The sequence below is a fragment of the Grammomys surdaster genome, unplaced genomic scaffold (genome assembly GCF_004785775.1).
Source record: "Grammomys surdaster isolate TR1022 unplaced genomic scaffold, NIH_TR_1.0 63, whole genome shotgun sequence".
In the NCBI taxonomy this organism is placed as follows: domain Eukaryota; kingdom Metazoa; phylum Chordata; class Mammalia; order Rodentia; family Muridae; genus Grammomys; species Grammomys surdaster.
This window is the reverse complement of record NW_021604565.1, coordinates 12,407,372-12,412,626: the sequence shown is the minus strand read 5'-3', so window position 1 is coordinate 12,412,626 and position 5,255 is coordinate 12,407,372. Positions and strand designations below refer to the sequence as shown.

The following is a 5,255-nucleotide window of genomic DNA, read 5'->3' as shown; positions in this document are numbered from 1 at the left end:
AGAGGGAGAGGGAGAGGGAGAGGGAGAGGGAGAGGGAGACAGCACAAAAATTATACAATCTTTTTTCCAGTATAACATCACTATTCTTAGCAGTGACTGCCTGGAAACTGTCTCTTGGATGGCAGCAGCTGGGAAGTTCATTTGCCTCCATTCTCTGACTGATAAGACTAATTGAGTATGCCTAGATTTTATAATAATAAAAAAATCATACTTAACAGCCACTTTTCATTTTGAAGCCTGGAATTTTAGTACTGGCAAAAAAAAAAAAAAAAAAAAAAAAGATTGCTTATATGAAAAGTACCCAGTAAAAACCTTGGGTATAGAGAAACCACCCCAGGCAGAAATACTGAACAATTTGCTGCATTTTTGTGGCTGGTGAAAGGAAGATAACTGAAATACACTCCCTGGAAGAATGCAGTGAGCAGAGAACGCAAGTGTCTTTAGAGTCTGCTTGTGTCTTTCCCTTCATGGTCTATGAAGCCTTACTCTAATGCTATAGAAACCCTGATCTAGGGTTACTGTTACTCTTAGCTTATGAGTCCTTCTAGGGTAATTTCAAGGATAGGGATGACACTCTTAAGGACTGGAGATACAAGAAGGCATATACCAATTCCACTTTAACAATTGCCATGTGTAACTTAGTTTCAGTGTTACACTGCCAACAAATTATTACTCACAATTTAATCTTTAACTGGTAAGTTTGCTCATTTACTCACACATACAGATCTCCACCTTTCTCATCTTCTATACCTCAAATGGTACCACAGGTACAGGGGGTTTAAAAAAAATAAGACAGACTCTTTCAAAATTAGAAGAAACAGTTAGTGAATAGTTAGTGAATAGTTAGAATTAGAAAGTGAAAGTTACTTGAAGCCCAGGAGTTAAGCCTCTAATTAAGTCAATTTGATAAATTACATGGCAAACAGAGGAATTTTTCATAAAAATTTTGACAAAAAATAGTCTTTTTAAAAAGCATCAAGGGCTGGAGAGATGGTTCAGTGGTTAAGAGCACTGACTGGTCTGTCAGAGGTCCTAAGTTCAATTCCCAGCAACCACATGGTGGTTCACAACCATCTGTAATGGGATCTGATGCCCTCTTCTAGTGTGTGTCTGAAGACAGCTACTGTGTACTCATATAAATAAAAATAAATAAATAATATTTTAAAAGTATCAAATAAAAAGGGCAAGGGTTTAACAATAAAACTTTCCTGGTAAAAGGTCAAATAATAAATATTTTCGTATTTATGGGTCACACTATCTACTACAGCTATTCAAGCACTGTGAGATAAAACTGGCAACAAAATAATATATAAAGGAACACACAATATTCCAATAAGATTTGACTCAAATCTGGGTGTGTTGGAACATGTCTCCATATAATCTCTGTATCTGGCAAACAAAGGCAAGAGGACTAGGAGTTACAGGGCAGCCTGTCTCACCTAGTGAGACCTACACATACGTCCACAAATACAAGTACAAAATTTGCCAACCCTCAATTTGAAATATATAGAAAGCAACAGATTATGTAGTTGGTCTGATTTCTGATTTTTTTTCACTGGAGATGTTATGGTTTCAATTGAAATGCACTCCATGGGTTCACTGTCTTGTAATTGTTCACTGCACTGACCTGGTCTGGTCTAAAGGCCTCTGGCTTCTACAATACCATCAATATTGGCACCTCATGCACTACAGCAGTTAAAAAGAGTTGGATCTGGGCCTGAGAAGTATGTGAGGTAGTCAGCCTTCAGGTTCTCCCATACTCAATCCCTCAGGGCTCACACAACCACCACATCCGGAGCTAGCCCACTCTACTGTGCTGTCTAGGCAAGGTGTAGGGCCTGCTCTCCCAAGTGGTGCAGCTGGTGAGGAGCAGGGCCAGCTCTCCTGCTCTCATGAACCTTTGGCCAGGTCTTCTGCTTGCCTTGGGTAGCAGGGTGAGGTGAGGGGGTAGGAGGGTATCTCTCCCATTTACAGGCCACCACAGGGGAGAATAGTGGTAGGACCAGGTCTCCCACGCTCATTATTCTTGGGGTGGAGTAGGGAGGAGGCAGCACAACTGCAAATCCCGAAATATGGAACATTGCAGTTGGCTAGGGATAGGGTCAGCTCTTCTGCCCTCATGCCCCCAGGATCAGCTCTCGCATGACAGATGCCCAGGTAAAGGGTAGGGCCAGTACTGCACAGCCATCGGATATTAACATGTCCCCAGGTGGCAGCCCTGACCAGGGATGTCTACCTGGCCTTTGGTGGTAACAGACCCCTGGTGCCCAGGGGCAGCACAGGCCAGGACCTCACCATGGTCCCAGGTGGGAATCACTGGCCACTCCCATCAGGCTGCTCCTCACTACCCTCGCGTCTCCAGGTCTGCCTCTCCTCACTGTGCACACACTCGACTGTTTCTCTATCACTTACTTGCTCTTCTCAGAGGTACCCAGGGTCTCTGAGTGCCTGGAGTCATCTCAGAAGTGATCTCAGGAGATCTATTTACAGCTTGTGCATTATGGCACCAGGAAAGGGTCATCTTAGGTATGGTCTACCCCCATTCATGCCTTCAAGGTGTCCCGCTGGTAGATGTCTCAGGCTAGTTCCCTGTCCAGATCGTGGTCATCTCCAGCTCACTTCTCGCCCAGCCCATCCAAGTGGACTCATGCAAGTGTACTCTGTCTCAGGGTCACTTCCACCAAGGGCCCTCAGTCCCAAGTGGGGTTCTTCTAATCTCCAGCTTGCTCTGAGCCTATGCTGCACCAGACTATTGGTCTGATCAGGCTTTCTTTCTTCAGATGTTCACAGGTTAGAACATTGAGTGTAGACACACTCTCTGTCCTCTCTGCCACCTACTGATGCACATGTGACACAGCAGCCACACCTGCTGTGTTTCTAGGGGCAGGTTATGTGATTCTTCATGGCCCAAAAGTACTCCCTTTATGTCCCTACAAAAGTAGTATCAAGATCAAAAAAAAAAAAAGAATGACATCTTAACTGAAGTGGAGACAGCATGGATAGAAGACTTTGGAGCTGCAGAGCCACTGAGGATGCAGCTCAGAAGAGGAAAACTTGTCTACATATGTAAAGCCCCAGGCTGAGTCTCCAGCACCACAAACAGCACAATGAATCACTTCAAAAAGGCAATGTAATGTAACTAGTGAGGCTGAGCCAGCCCAGCCTTGACTTCAGTTGTTGTTTTTAAGAGAAAAGAAAGAAAAGCACTAGGTGAATTCTGAAAATGCCAATGATATCAGCTTTGTCACACCACTTCTCTGAGATTCTTCCTCTCTTTCTTACCTACTGTGTCTCTTGTCCTCTAACTTCCCATCTTCCTGGTTATAATGTAGTAAAATGGAAGGATGAAGCAGACTCACACGTCACAGAGTCACCCCTCACTTCCCATGCACATAACATAGAAAGTGTGTCATTCCTGGCATGCTCAAACAATATTCTCTTCCATCTCACCGCTCCCCTCTAAGCTATTTAACCAATAAATATAGAATTACAAAGAAGAGGAACATGAAATAGAGTTATGGATCAATTACTCTAATATTGGACTACTATTTCACAGGGGAAAAATGAATTATCTAAACGAAACATGAAGTGTACTGAGAGAACATAAGCTGAGTGACTGACTGAGTGACTGGACAAGGGGAGACTGAATGCCGACATCCATCAGCAGGGATACAGGACATACAGCCACATCTCATTTTGTTTGTATTCTTCGACAGGGCTGGTGTGCTACTTAAAGAACCTTCAGGAAGCAGAGGTGAAATGCACAAGCACAATAAGCCCGGAAGGAAACAGAATTCCTTCAGTCTCACAAGGGCCTCTGCAAGAAGACCAAAGCTGGCACTCACTCAATGATGAAAAGCCAAGTGATTTCCTCTGGGCACAGATGAACAAGTTGTCCTCTCTTGCCACTTGTATTCAAAACTGTGAAAGGTCCTATCTAAGCAAGAAACACATAAAATAAACTTAAACATTAACTGTAGAATAACTTGTTATCTTCCTGAACAACACTTTCCCAACACTTCTGTTGGAATGATTAAAAACTTACTGATAGAAAAAGAACATAGCAAACACTGAGAATTTTAGATAATACATTTTTTTTTAGTTTTATGCACATTGGTATTATATGTGCATGTATTATCTGCAAATAATATTGGATCCCCTGAAATTGGATTATCAGACAGCTGTAAGCTGCCGTGTGGGTGCTAGGAATTGAACTCAGGCCCTCTGGAAGAACAGTCAATGTTCTTACTTGCTGAGCCATCTCACCTGTGCTGCTTATATAATCTCAATTATATAATCAGAGAAGCAGAAATAGTAACAAATTATTGAATGTATGACATATTACAGACCAAAGCACTGGATTTCATTTTTCAGTACTTCAGTTCTCAGATAAGGGAAAGCTAACTTGCCACTGATGGCTAGCTGCTGGCAGTATGTCAGTGATAAGAATAATAAGGTGTATTGACAAAGGAGATTCAAATTGCATGCAATCTGAACACATGCAAAAACATCTCAAATTATGATCTTTAGGCACAGAGTCCTTGTGATGATGAATAACAATAACTTAAATCCTCTCTGTGGCAGTGGTAGCCAGCTTCTGCATTCTGAGACAAAATCATGAATATAAAAGCTGGTAATGACATACAAAAGTGCTACAACAGGTTCTACAGAGTAAAACTGCTTCCACTTTGACGCCTGCAAAGAAAGCAGGTCACACCTAGTGCTCCATTCCATAATCCACCTTGTCAGTACTCAGTAAGAAAGTTCACTAGAAAGACCCAGCATATCCCGACATAGGACATTTGTACTCTGGGGAGATGGCAAACCAAGTCCTTTTCCCCTTCTCAGATCCACTCCAGGTTCACTCTGACCATGTGGAAGACTGGTGTATGACATGCAAGCAGAGGGCAAGAATCCAGCCAGAGGTTTATATGAGCAAACACTTTCAAGATTGCATTCAGATGTGAGCAGAATGGCTGCCAGAAGCCTTCTCATCTTATCTTCTGGTGGATGCTAAATAGCAAGATGCCTTAGGCCCATCCCACCAAGCATGTCTTCACTACAGGAAGATTCTTACATTGAGGAACTCCTGTCCTTATAAAAAAGAGACTAACGAGGGGTGGGAGAAAGGGGAAGAGAAAAAGTCAGGAAAGGAGGAGAAAAAAAGAGGAGGAAAAGAGAAAGGGAAAAAGGAAAAGGAGGGGAGGAGGGAAAGAAGGAGGGGAAGAAAAAGGGGGGAGACGAAAAGGAGGGGT

The 5,255-nt window shown here is 42.8% G+C and overlaps 1 protein-coding gene and 1 non-coding gene across 2 annotated transcripts in view; both read right to left on the bottom strand.

Moving 5' to 3' along the window:
• Nucleotides 1-5,255, bottom strand: part of Vps13b (vacuolar protein sorting 13 homolog B) — a 585,584-nt gene that overhangs the window by 453,920 nt on the left and 126,409 nt on the right. The gene's annotated exons all lie outside the window — the stretch shown is intronic.
• Nucleotides 2,758-2,888, bottom strand: LOC114622029. Its single transcript, XR_003711529.1, has one exon. It is a non-coding gene; the product is annotated as a small nucleolar RNA SNORA17 (small nucleolar RNA).